This window comes from Bidens hawaiensis, unplaced genomic scaffold (assembly GCF_021521415.1).
Source record: "Bidens hawaiensis isolate Kalapana, Puna unplaced genomic scaffold, B.hawaiensis_p1.1 tig00004192_1, whole genome shotgun sequence".
Taxonomy (NCBI): Eukaryota; Viridiplantae; Streptophyta; class Magnoliopsida; order Asterales; family Asteraceae; genus Bidens; species Bidens hawaiensis.
The window spans coordinates 737,471-751,327 of record NW_027491249.1 but is presented as its reverse complement, the minus strand read 5'-3'; the positions used below and the strand labels follow the sequence as shown (position 1 = coordinate 751,327).

The window sequence follows — 13,857 nt, the reverse complement described above, 5'->3', positions numbered from 1 at the left end:
TAAGTTTGATGCTATTAGGCAAATCACCTTCTAAATTAAGATCTTTGATAATCTTATACTTAAAAGGTAAGAAAACACTTGTTTCTTTTAAACGAAAAAAAAAAATTTTGTTCTGGTTTCTTGATTAATAAGGCGAACTTATACAGGAATCGAGCCTTTTGTGACAATTCACCATAATGATTTGCATTAAGAACTCGAAGAGTGATACAGATTTTGGCTTGACACACGAATGCAATATGTTTAAATGTCTATACTACCCTTAAAATCGACTGATAGCTTTTTTGATTTGGTTATTGTTAACAACTTTCTTGTAGGGACGATTTCGTATATTTTGCAGAAATTTGTTTCAAAAGTTTTGGAGACCGTGTAAAGTATTGGATCACTATTAATGAACCAAACTTGTTTGCAGAAATGGCTTATGAAAGAGGTGGTTATCCACCGAATCACTGTTCACAGCCTTTTGGCAACTGCCTTGCTGGCAATTATGATGTTGAGCCTCTTTTTGTTATGCACAACATGTTATTGGCCCATGGCAAGGCTGCAAAGCTATATCATGATAACTTTCAGGCAATTAATATACTTATAATTCTTGTTTCATAAAGTAATTATTATTCTTTTAATATTTATATTTGTTCTTTCAGCCAACACAAGGAGCTGTAACTTTCAATCTCTCATTGTGTATAACAAATGGTGCTCTTTTCACACTATTGATAATGGTCAATCGATAAAACTTGAGTTATGGGTAGAATTTGTTCGGTCTAAATGAGCGCCATGAGCCGTTTTAGAAAAGTCTCAACTTGGTTTGAGTCTCAATGGGTTGTTTTAGAAAAGTGCCAACTTGGTTCGGTTCGAAGCGGGCCTGACCAAAATGGAGTATGGTCAAATCAAGTTCCTTTTTAATTTTCTGATCTTTTTATATTTTTATGTTCATACGCTTAACTTTGCCTTTAAGTGATTACAAGTGTCTTTGCATCTTATTATTTAAACCGGAGTAACAACTTTTAACGCGCACATCCAAATGTTAAGCTTTTATGTTACGGTTCAATGCTTTTCCCGGTGTTGAAACCGGGCCTGGTTGAGACTTGAGAAGGAGACCACATCAGAAATGCCGTTGGTTTTGGCCCGTTTCAACCATTTTTTGGTCATTAGTTAAACGACTTTGACTAATCGATTGTGGTCATTAGTTAAACAAAATACAAGCATCACCGTTTCTTTCAGTTGATCCAGTTGCAGCTGCTGCTTGTTGCTCTTCTGTAAATAAACTAAGGTTTGTTACCTCTTTTTAAAAATCTTTTTTTGTTGAATATTTCTCTTGAAACATGCTGAAATATTCAATATAGTGGAAATTAACATTAACACGGAAAAATCATTTTAAATGTAGAAAAAGGCATGCATCAAAGATTGCAACTCTATTTGGACTCAGAAATCATAGAGGTGCTAAGGCAATTGCTGCCATATCAGAACCGTTAACTGCAAAAAGTGCTTTATTGCAACATGAGGTCCACAACATAGATTTTTATTTTTTTTCGTTTTTGTTTTTCTTAAACTTTTGTAATCTCGTATTAGTCTTTGAGCAACTGTAACCAACTTTTTTTTTGTGGTTTTCAGGTTGCCTATGTTTAGGGGGAGTTGCAAACAAATTGGCTCCGAATGCACCTTCCAGACTACTTAAGATGTTAACAAGCGTCCGAGACTTCATTTAGATTTTGTAAATTACTAAAATAGTGATGGCAGTATATGACCAACTGTTGTAGGAGCGACTTTCGATATGGTTGCGTATATACATACATATATTTAAAAATATGCATTAGTTTCCTATATGTTTTTTTTTTCTTATGAGTCATGAATGTCTCTTGACAAGGTTTGACCCGTTTTCTTTTTAGTTAAATCTCTAAATTTAACACGGTTGACCCATGTAAGATGAAATCCAAATCGGAATACCTTACACCTCTATATTATTTTCAACTCTTTTTATTTTATTTTATTTGTTTCCACGAACCATTATTAACCCCATGTCAACCAAATCCCCCTTGTATTAGTTCATTTCCCCCGTCAACTACCTCAGTTACGTTTGTTGATTTAAAAAAAAACTTAAATACATAATTGTGTTTTAAGTTATTTTTTTCCTAAAGTATATAAAATTAATATTTTTAGCATCTTAAACCGTGTCAAATATAAATTTAACTATACCAAATGCGGGTCTCATAACGGACCGAACGAATTCCCGTTGCATCCCCGCCGCAACACGCGAGCTCTTTGCTAGTATACTATTACAAATATAACCCACTTGGCCATGTGAAAATGACCTAAATGAATATTAAATAAACTTAAATCATTTAAAATAACAGACAATATTAAATTTATTTAGAAAATAAGGTTGAAGTTATTTAAAGACACGCGTTAATAAATACTAAATAAACTTAAATCATTTAAAATAACGGACAAGATTAAATTTCACGTGTTAATAAATATTATATAAACTTAAATCATTTAAATAACGGACAATATTAAATTCATATATATATCTATCTATAATATATATAAATGAAAACTCTAAAATCCTACGTGTCGCGATGTGGTCGCTCCCCTCTTTTATAGAAGCCACCAGATTGCTTGATTTTTAAATGGAGGTCTCTCATTGATTTAACTCAAATTCATGGGTATGGGTCTTACCAAAACCAGATAGCTCTTAAACGGGTTTTAACATCTCATTAAATTAAAAAATTAATCTTAACAATTATTTTATATGAAAATCCTATAAAATAGGGATATACTAAAATTTAATATCCAATTTAAAAAGAAAAGATATTATTTATAATTAATAAACAATTTTATAGTAAAAAACATAAGCGGGTCATCGGTCACCAAATCCAGATAGTTTTTAAACGGGTTATAACATATCATTTATTTATGAAACCCTTTCATCATCAAACCCTAAGTATATTATTAACTTTCTTACAATAAAGAAAATTAAAATTCAAAAAATAAATATTAAAAAACGAAAAATGTAAAACAACCCCCGTAATACGGGGGACAGAATCTAGTATATGTATATATATATATATATATATATATAGGATTAGGATTAGGTTCATTTCAGAAGTGTTTCTTATTGCGAGAAGTGCGAGAAATGAATTCGACCAACCACGTTTTTTTCTTTTACTTTAGCATTTATTTAATGGCAAGGGTGTTATAGTAAAAGATCATGTGTTTTTTCATATTTGGTAGGTCATAATTCATAGAGAAGTTACAACTTTTTTATATTTTTTAATATATAGTTAAATCAACCAATGTTGAATTCTTGATTGTTTAGTCAAATTCAATTTGGCGATTAATCCATATTTTTTTTTATTCTTCTAATTTGAATTTCATATATTTGTCTAGATGATAGTTACAAAATTCAATAGCGCTGATAATTACACATGGTACTTAAATGAACCTACAAAGTACATAAATGAACCTACACCTGAATAAAAATGCACACACACAAATAGAAATACCACCGACAAATAATGTATACGAACGTACGCAGTACATAAATGAACCTTCATACGATAAAAAAATTACACATACACAGTATATATATAAACCTACACTGTACATAAATGAACCTACAGATGATAAAAATTTATACATACACAATTTGAAATGCCATATACACAGTACATATACGAACCTACACAGTACATATACGAACCTACACAGTACATAGTACATAAATGATCCTACACACGATAAAATTAGACATACACAATTAAAATACCACATACATTGTACATATATGAAACTACATACTACAAAATAAACTTTTTTTTTAATTACATTAAACAACAATATATGAATCCTACATAAATTTTTATATCACAAACACTATACGTGTATGTATCATACACACACTATATATATATATATGGATCCTGCACAAATTTTTATATCACAAACACTAAAAAAACAAGAAAAAAGACAATCATAATAATAGATGAAATAAAAGAAAATTAAATACATCACAAATGAATTGAATTCAATTAATTATCAATCAATAAAAATTAAAGGTCGAAGCTTTTAACAAGGAACATTGAGAGTTATACTCTTCTTTTATTTTAATTGTGTTAAACAAGTTACCACGTTACCCTTTTTAATTAAATTAATCCTTATAATAAATTCTTATTAATTACAAAAATGTCACTTTTGTTAATGACCATTGATTAGTAACATCAATGGTTGAAATCGACTTCTTGCACCTCTCTCTATAATATCATTTCTTGTAAGATTCATCCCCTATACACACACGCACGCGCGCACACACACACTAGCTTTAGAAACCCGTGTATTACACGATATAAGTTAATGTATAAATTACGATGAATAATTTAATACAAATAAAATAAAAGATAATTAATGTAAAAAGCAATACCACTGGAAGCAGCATTTAAAACAATGCGGCATTTAGATCTGAAGAATGTGGTTAAAGCCTTTCACAAAAATATTTTTCACTCCATATCCTAAACCCTAAATCATAAACAAAAAAAGACACTATATTTTCCTTTTTGAAAAGCTTTCATGACATCCTTATAATCACAGCCTTACATTGGATATTTGTAAAATGTAAACAAAATTATTATAGTTTTCTTCAATATGAAGATGTCTCAAAAATTAAATGTTAGTGTATTCTTTAAACACAAATTCTTTTATATACATTTTAATTTTAAAGAAAATATCTTTATGTCACGTAATTATTATATATATTAATATTTTTTATATTAAGTATGTTTACAATATAATTTATAGCATTAATAATTCAAATAATAGAGATTGACCAATTAATACGGTATGTTGAGTTTATAATCAATACTATATTTAGAACAAAGAAATTTTTTTTCTTTTCTATCAATAGAAGAGAAGTGATTTAGGCAGGAATTTGATAGTGAGGATTAACCTTAGAATGCTATGTGTCCAGATTATTTTCTTTTAGGAAAATTGGAAATAAATAATCTCACCTTTTGTGTATTGGTCGATAATAATCCCACCTTTAAAAATCACTACCAATGGTCCCACCTTTCAATTATTTTTGTCACAATAGTCCTTCGTTAAAAAATACTTAACGTCGTTAAGTTTTTTCCTAGTTTCAAATCGATGTTTTAGGGCTTTTAACCGGAAGAAGGATACGAGTCGATCAATGTAAAACTTATCTCGAAATGGTGATCCAAACGACAAAACAATGTTTTAATTGGGGTGCTTGAATTTCCAATCAACAAAAATTAAGTCATTTGAATCACCGTTTCGAGATAAGTTTTACATCAGTCGACTCATATCGTTCTTCTAATCAAAAGCCCTAAAATATCGGTTTGAAACTAGGGAAAAAACATAACGACGTTAAGTATTTTTTAACTGGGGACTAGTGAGACAAAAATAGTTAAAAGGTGGGACCGTTGGTAGTGATTTTTAAAGTGGGATTATTATCGGCCAATACACAAAATGTGGGATTATTAATTTCCAATTTTCCTTTCTTTTATTAGTATATGTAGATTTGTGGGAGTTTGCATGCATATATAATTGTACATTGTGATTTAGTAATTTTTTTTATCAACTTGACATTTTGACCTTCACTTTTCATAATTTACAAATATATCATAAAATATTTTTACTTTTAGCCCCCAACTTTTTTTCATTTTTAAATTTGGTCTCATATACTTTTCATCTTTTACAATTATTTTAATGTTTTCCCGTTTATTGGTCCCTTTGAAACGCGTAAATGTTAATTTGACTTAGTTATTCTTTTCTATATTTTTTGTTTCGGTGTAACTTTTGTGTGCTAACACGACGCAACAAGCGTGTGTGGTTCAATGTTTTTTCCTATGCTTTTTGTTCGATTTTCTTAATGGTTAACGATAGTTACTGGCCACGAGAGAAAGGATAGTGGCCGAAGGTGTCGGTGGTGATAACTTCTTGCTTTCAAGCGGAGTGGATGTGTAAACACATGGTTTTACACCCTCCCACCGCAATGCGGGGGTTGTTATTTGTTAATACTAGTTTATTTATAAAATGAGGTTTAGCAAGTTATTTAAAGACATGTGAAATATTAAATAAACTTAAATCATTTAAAATAACATGAAAACACTCCAATAATTTGTCTATTAAGTACCACAAAGAATTGTTCATTAATTACCAACAAAATAATCTTATTCATAATGGCTTCCCTTCTGTTATCAACTTGTCCGTAAACGAGCTGAACTCAAGCTCGAGCTCTTGGGCGACAACATGCGGTGAAGTTATACGTGCACTCGAAGTATACGGGTGCTTCATAGCCGAATATGATGGGGTGTCTTCACAACTTCATGATGCAATTTTTGTTGAATCACAACAAGTGCTGGATCTTCCACATGAAGTCAAAATATTAAACACTTCAGATGAAGCATGTCATGGTTATTTTGGCAAGGTACCTGAGTATCCAGGTTTTGAAAGACTGAGTATTGAAAATGCAACCACTAAACAAGGAGTTGAAATGTTTACAAAACTCATGTGGCCCCCTGGAAATGACACTTTTAGGTAACTTTATTCATTGTTCTTTAGGGAAAGTGAAACGAGCCGAGCTGCTCGAGATCGGCTCGTTAAAAAGCTCGATCGTCCCGAGCTTAATCGAGCCAAGCTCGAGTCTAAAAGTAAGCTCGTTTAATAAACGAGCCCGAGCATCACTTACCAAGCTCGAGCCTAAACGAGCCTGTCATTTATATATTTTTTTAAAATATATATTTAATAATTATTAGTTAATATATATAATGTTATGAAAAAATAAAATAAAATAAATAAATAAATAATACTATTTTATACATAAGATTATAATAGAAAAAAATATATAAAAATAATTATAATTATATAAAAAAATAATTGATAAATAGTAAACGTGTCCAGCCCGAGCCAAGCTCGAGCTTCAAAATCTACTCACGAGCCGAGCTCGAGCTTTGAAAATAGAGCTCGAAACAAGCCGAGCTCAAGCTCGAGCTCTGCGTAAGTTAAACAACCCGAGCTCGAGACTAGTCGAACTTGGGCTCGGCTCGACTCGTTTGCACCCCTAGGCAGGACCCAGAAGCCTTTTTTTATAGTGATCGAAAATTTTAGCGGTCAAAAATTTATCGTTGTTATATGTCTATATCATAACTTTTTTTTTGTTCAGCCGGGTCATTTGGGTCGGGTCGGCCCTAGGGATTACTATGATTTGTAAAGAAAATATGATATAGATATGAAAAACAAAGAAAGTTTGAATAGAAAACTACAGTATGAGTTATAATTGAAGTAAACCAAAAACATGTTTGACATAGTTCGTTTAAACAGATTATGTGTCTCGTCTAACGAGTCTGAAATTCACTTGAAAAAGATTTGTGTCGTTGCCGGAAACGATTTGTGTGTTTTATGTTTTAAAGTCCTTATAGAGTATATGTAACACCCTGGCTTTAAGCGGAATATGCCTGGGTGTAACGTACAGATCATTCATGAGCTCGTAACGCTATTAAAGCGACATTAATTATATTTAATTCATTTCATATCATCAAAAATGCACACATTGTTCATAAATAAAAGAAAACAATAACACTTCATCGAAAAAGTAAACAAGTTCTTTATTCAAATATCCTAAGGCAAACTAATGATCTTCGTCCTTAGCACACCATCGGTTCAACTTGTAACACGTTGAAAATAATATATTTTGTCAACAATTAAGTTGGTGAGTTTTCATAAGTTTTTGCGTATACATATATATAGGAAACTCGCGATTCAACAATCGTAATGCAATAAGTATTCAAGCGTAAAGTAAATGAAATCAAATAGTGTCGTCCTCCCGTTCGTTTAGCCGAAGCCGTTGAAGTCGGGGAAATGAGAACTACCTTACGTAAACAACCGGAGTCGTAACGTTAGACGGCGCGGGTACGTCCCGTCGGACCCTCCCACTATGTGTATGCGTTTGCGTTTGCGTAACTTCCACCATAAAAACAATAAACACATTGCAAGCGAGTTCATGTATAATCAATATGCACGAATAATATTAACATGTACGATATAAGTGAATCGGTTTGTGACGTGCTACCCCCAAAATATTATAAAACGTTAAAATGGGGTTATGAAGAACTCACTTGGAATGAGGAATACGGTAAAGAAGCCGATAAAGATTAGAGTAAGCTAGTTGGTCCCGCGAGAATTCTCGACAATTTGTCCTAATTATTAAAGCGTAACTAAAATAAATACTTGAACGAAATAAATGAACAAAACACAAAGAGATGGGTTTGCAATGGATTTGGGGTCGTTAATGCATTAGTTATATTCCGGAAAATTATTGGTAAATGTGTAATTCAATTTTTATTAATTTTAATCGTTAGAAAAATAATTGAAAAGCCATGTTTGTTTATTAAAGAAACATTTAAAATAAAAGTACCAGCTTTTCAATGAAAACATTTTATGAAGTCTATAATAGTTTAACGAGGTTCAACTAAATGAAAAAAAAAAGAATATAAGAAACAAATTTATTTTTATTGTTATTAAGCGTTGTTGTTGTTATTATTATTATTATGATCTTTATTATTGTTTAGGTAAAAGAAATATATATAGACATAAAAGATTATATATATTTATATATTTAAATATATGAATTTGAAATTTTATTTTAGAAATTTATTGAGGTTCGGTTTGCTTAAACGAGTGTAAACAATATAGGGTTTTTATATAATTTAGTTAATAATATTAATTAAAACAATAAAACTAAAAAAAATAAACAAAACCTGACCAGGGGGGATCGAACCCGCGCCCTTGGCTGGTTCAGGTGTTTTGCGTGATCTGCACTGGCCATCTGGGCCAGTGTCTAACTCGTTAGTACTTACAGAAACGATTACATATAACCAGATATGCAAACAAGCCCCCAAACCTTATAAACCCTAGAATTATCAATCGGATCTTACACCCTCTGTCAATCAAAATTGACAGAGGGGTTTTGAAGAGGATTAAATTGCGATACCAATGCATGTTACAATTACCTGAAACGATTGCGAATTGATCGAGTTATAAGCATTTAAAGTTGCGGCTGGAACAGGTGTTCGAAATGATTCAGGAAAGTTTGTTACTTGCAATTGCCTAGGGATTAGAGTCGCAGTGTGCTAGGGAGTGCGAGGTACAAGTTAATTGCATTTTGGTTGAGTATTTATAGGCTAACAAGTTCGATTTTAGTCCGCGGCTCGAGTTAATGAATTTGATTATAATTGATTCGTCTTGGCTGTCCATTACTCGTTATTTCCATATGAACGACTGGAGTGGAGGTTAAGCATTCATAAACTCCGGATTTCGCGGGTCAATTGAATCAAAAATATGGAAAGGGGGTGGGGGTCGCCGGCGATGACGGGGAAAGGGAGAAAGGGAGGAAAAATGTTTTGTTATTTTGCAATTCGGTCCTTCGGGTTTGGCTTGGTGATCAAAAGTTGTAAACACAAAGGTGAAGGGGCTAAAATGCACTTGATAGATACATTAAATGTAAAATAACATAGTATAATCAATAAAAATTCACGGTTTTATTAATTACAAGGATTCGGTTACATAAGCGTAATAAAAGCGGAAACAAAATTTTAAAATTCGAGCATTAACAAATGTCATAGTATACAAGGTCTCTAAAGGTCCTTTTAGAGTAGAAACCTTAGTTTTGTACTTACACCTAACATTTAAGTAATTAAACAGTAGAGTTTCTCAGTTAAATTGCATTAAACGTCTTTAATGAAACTTGATAAGTTTAATGATAGTTGAAATAAATTTTACTTGACCAAAAGTAAAACGATCTATATTCAATACTTACAACTTATGATTTGCATGTTTTAGTGAAACTGCATTGACATTTACAAAGGCTGTGGCGGAACTAGAGGTGATAGTGATGAGAATGGTGGCAAGAAGTTATGGGGTAGAGAAACACTACGAATCACTCCTTGGGACGACAGATTATATCCTTAAATTCAATAAATACCAAAACCATGAAGGAGATGAGCCACAACAAGCTCTTGTTCCTCACACGGATAAGAGTTTCATAACTATTATCCATCAAAAAGAGCAAGGAAAGGGCTTGGAGATTCAGACAAAGGATGAGAAATGGGTTGAAGTTGATCTTTCACCCTCGTCTTTTATAGTCATGGCCGGGGATGTTTGCATGGTAACTTGTCAACGAAAACCATCTTTAACTTAAAAGCTCGTGAGAACCACTTTAAACACTAACTTTTTAAAATTTTATTTTTTCATTCTTGTTATAGGTTATTAATCTTTGTCAAAACAAAAAAGAAAAAAGTATATATGTAGATTAAATGATTATGTAAATACATGTATGTATCTTGCACGAAGTAAATAATATGTAGATTATGAGCTTCATATATGTAATTTCGCGAATTACACATACTTTTTTTATTTCTTTTTTAATTTAGTAAAAATTAATAACATATAAAAAGAAAAAAAATGAAAACAAAAGTGTTTAAAAGTTGTTTTCACAAGTTTTTAAGTATTTTAGTAGTTTTAATTGAAACCTTCCCTATATATATATATAGGTTAGTGTCAAACACAACAAGCTTTTATTTTTTTCTTTTTTTGAGAACATAGATTTTTTATTTTTAACTTTAAAAAGTTTTATGATACAAGGAAATAGATGAATAAAACATAATGTTTATTCATAACTTAATTAATTCCAAAATTAAAAAAAAATGTATATAGAACGTTCTTAGACATTTGAAATAAGTCATGTATAGGTTATATATTATCTACACATGTGTAGTTAAGTATCCGTTCAAAAGTTTAAAAACCATATGCACAAAGTCTTAATGTTACTTTTATGTATTTAACATACGCATTTGTACGTAAAAAAATATGAATTGTTGTAAGAAAATATGAACCATTTACCACTTATATATAATATATATACAAGATATTTTATGTTTTGAATTTTGTTAGGCATGGACAAACGGAAGAATGGAAGTACCATTCCACAGGGTGACGATGCAAGGGAAGAAAGATTGATTTTCGATGGTGGTGTCGTCATATTTCCGAGATCTCAAGATACAACCACCTCAAGAACTGGTTGATGAAGATCACCCTGTGAAGTATAAGCCATTTGATCACTACAAGTATATTAATTACCATACTAACATTAATGGTAGAAAGCTGAAATACCCTCTTAAAGCCTACTGTGGACTTTGATCTAATTTCTCTCTTTTAATCTTGATATTGTGTGTATTGCTTGTGAAATGGTTAATTCCGGTGTGCTTAAATGCTTAATATTTCGCTTGTTTCATGTTTTATCATTTTCAGTAATTAAAGATTTTCCCGCTTGTGTCACCATTTCGGTTTATGAATATCTATTGACTTAATGTATGTGTCACTTTGTAGTTGTCCACTTTAAACCTTTGAGGTTGGCACCTTTATAAGTAGGAGTTTAGTTTTTTTTTTTTTTTTTTAGTATTTGATTTATGAGTTGTTGGTTAAGTTTAGTTTTAATCAAGAAACCAGATGTATGTGTTCTGGTGGATTTTGACAAATATCAACTAAGAAGAAAATTCTATGAATTACATAAACATTAAATCTGAGATTTCCAGGTATAATTCCGAATCTTGGGTAAAATAGGGGCAAATATCGACTAAGAAGAGAACTTTAACTAAAATTGACCTAAAATTGCAATTTGACGAACCGATTAATCAACTTAGGTAAAACCAAATTGAATGATCAATTATGCTTCCACAAGTGTATTTCAGTCTTAAATATCGTATTGAAGGTTATCTAAACTCACTTATTTTGGTTCTGAACAAATGAACCGATTTGAAGTTAATAAATATAACTAAATGCACTATGGCGTAACATGCAGAACATTCCAACTAGTAATTACTATTTATCAGTTTTAAGCTATAACACGTAAAGTCAATTTAAGCGTCACAAAATTAGATTTTCTCCCCTAAAATTAAACCTTCCCGCCTTTTTTTCCATGTTATTTCTAGTATCAAAAACTTACTTTTACTGTTTTTGAGCCTGATAACTTGTTTTCTAAAATCCATGTTTTTTTAACAACTTTTTATTAATAAAATGATTTTACCAATAAGATCTAGCCCCTCAAAAAATGGGCCTTGCATCAAAAAACTGACCGAGTCAGAGTAACATAGGGCCCATAATAGATGGGCTTTTCATCAATTAACAATTAACATGGCCATTGGATATAATTGAATATGGGCTTTCAAAACTTATTTCAGCAATTTGACCCACAACCACAACAATGGGAAATGGGAAGGTTGTTAGTAGAGGTGTATTTATTTCTCAAACCGAACCGGTTTTTAAATTGAACCGGTTTTGGAGCTTGAAAGGTAGAACTAGTCCAAGTTGGTTCGGTTCGGTTTGGGTTAGAACCTGTTTAAAACTGGTTTCTCTTAAACCGGTCCGGTTATAAAACCGGTTTGGTAGATTATAAGGGGAACCGACCCCAGAACCGGTGGTTTGGATCGGTTTGGGAACCGGTTTGGGTGAAACCGGTTCTATTTTCAAACCGGTTTGATTCGGTTTGCATATAACCGGTCCCAAACTGGTTGTTTTGTACACCTCTAGTGTTAGTGACTTGAAGTCTTGAACTCTTGACTCATGAACATGCAAGAATTAATCTCGTGTCGTGTCATGTGAATTTCGTGTTAGGTTCATGTTGTGTTTCGGGTCATATCAGAAATTCTCAAATTCACACAGGTAATTCCAAATGTGCAATTACAAGCTAAAAGTATATGAATAAACTATATTGTTAAAATATTATTATGAGACTGATTTTACTAAATCCTCAAATTTACATGTTAATAAAGGTTGATAACATCATTCTACTTCAATTCAACCTTCATTAAATATTCAACATTCATTCTACCGAATTCCAGACAACCATCAATGACGATATACTTGCTTTTAATATGCATGTTAGGAATATTATTTAAATTAAAAAAAATTAAAGAAACAATTTAAGTTTTATATTGTATAATTGCTGTCAGTAATTTTATAGAAATTAAAATTAAATGATATAAATTAAACATATATCGGTCTTTATTAATTATTATTTTCTAACAGCAATTTCTATATTTTTTTTATGCTGTAAGATTTGAACGCTCAATGTTTTGGTTGTGAAAAAAAGGCTCTAATAAATAATAATCAATTTTGTAATTCTTTTGTTCAATGTTTCACTTTAAATAGTTAAGAAAAGATTCAATAATAGTGGAAAAGTATTGAAATTTAGATTATTTTGGTCATTAGAAAAATTATTAATCACTTCATCAAATAATTAATTATTGAAGTTTGCTTTACTATTTCCTGATTTTATTTAATAAACTATCAAATATTGATATTAAGTTGCTTATAGTGATTAAAACACAAACTTTAATTTAATGAATTTTGTTATTATAGGGGTATGGTACTAAACCCGGTTTTACGACCCTAAATTTATTATGTTTGGCTTATTTTATTACATGGACTAATACAATGTTATTGGACTGAGGGGGTTTTGTGGAGGTAACCCTAACTGGGCTAGGCCCATTAGGGTACCATGATGGTGGCCATGAGGCTCTCTATATAAGGAGGTCTCCACCTCCTTATTAAGGGGTCATGCTCAATAAGAGCCATCACCATATTTTTGTGTCTGTAAACAAGAGATCCTTAGGATTTCTTAGCAGTCACCTCCACACCCCCGAAAAGCCATTGCAGGTCTCAAGCAGACGGAGAAGAAGATCAAGACGTGGTTCGTTCATCTCGAAATCCGTGGAAACATCGTCATGGATCAGGTCAGATTCATTTCATGTTTCGACATTGGCGCCATCCGTGGGACGGCAACGAACTACCCTT

General features: G+C 31.5%; 1 pseudogene; it reads left to right on the top strand.

Moving 5' to 3' along the window:
- Nucleotides 1–411: 411 nt before the first annotated feature.
- On the top strand, nt 412–11,202 carry LOC143625686 (deoxypodophyllotoxin synthase-like; annotated as a pseudogene).
- Nucleotides 11,203–13,857: the final 2,655 nt, after the last annotated feature.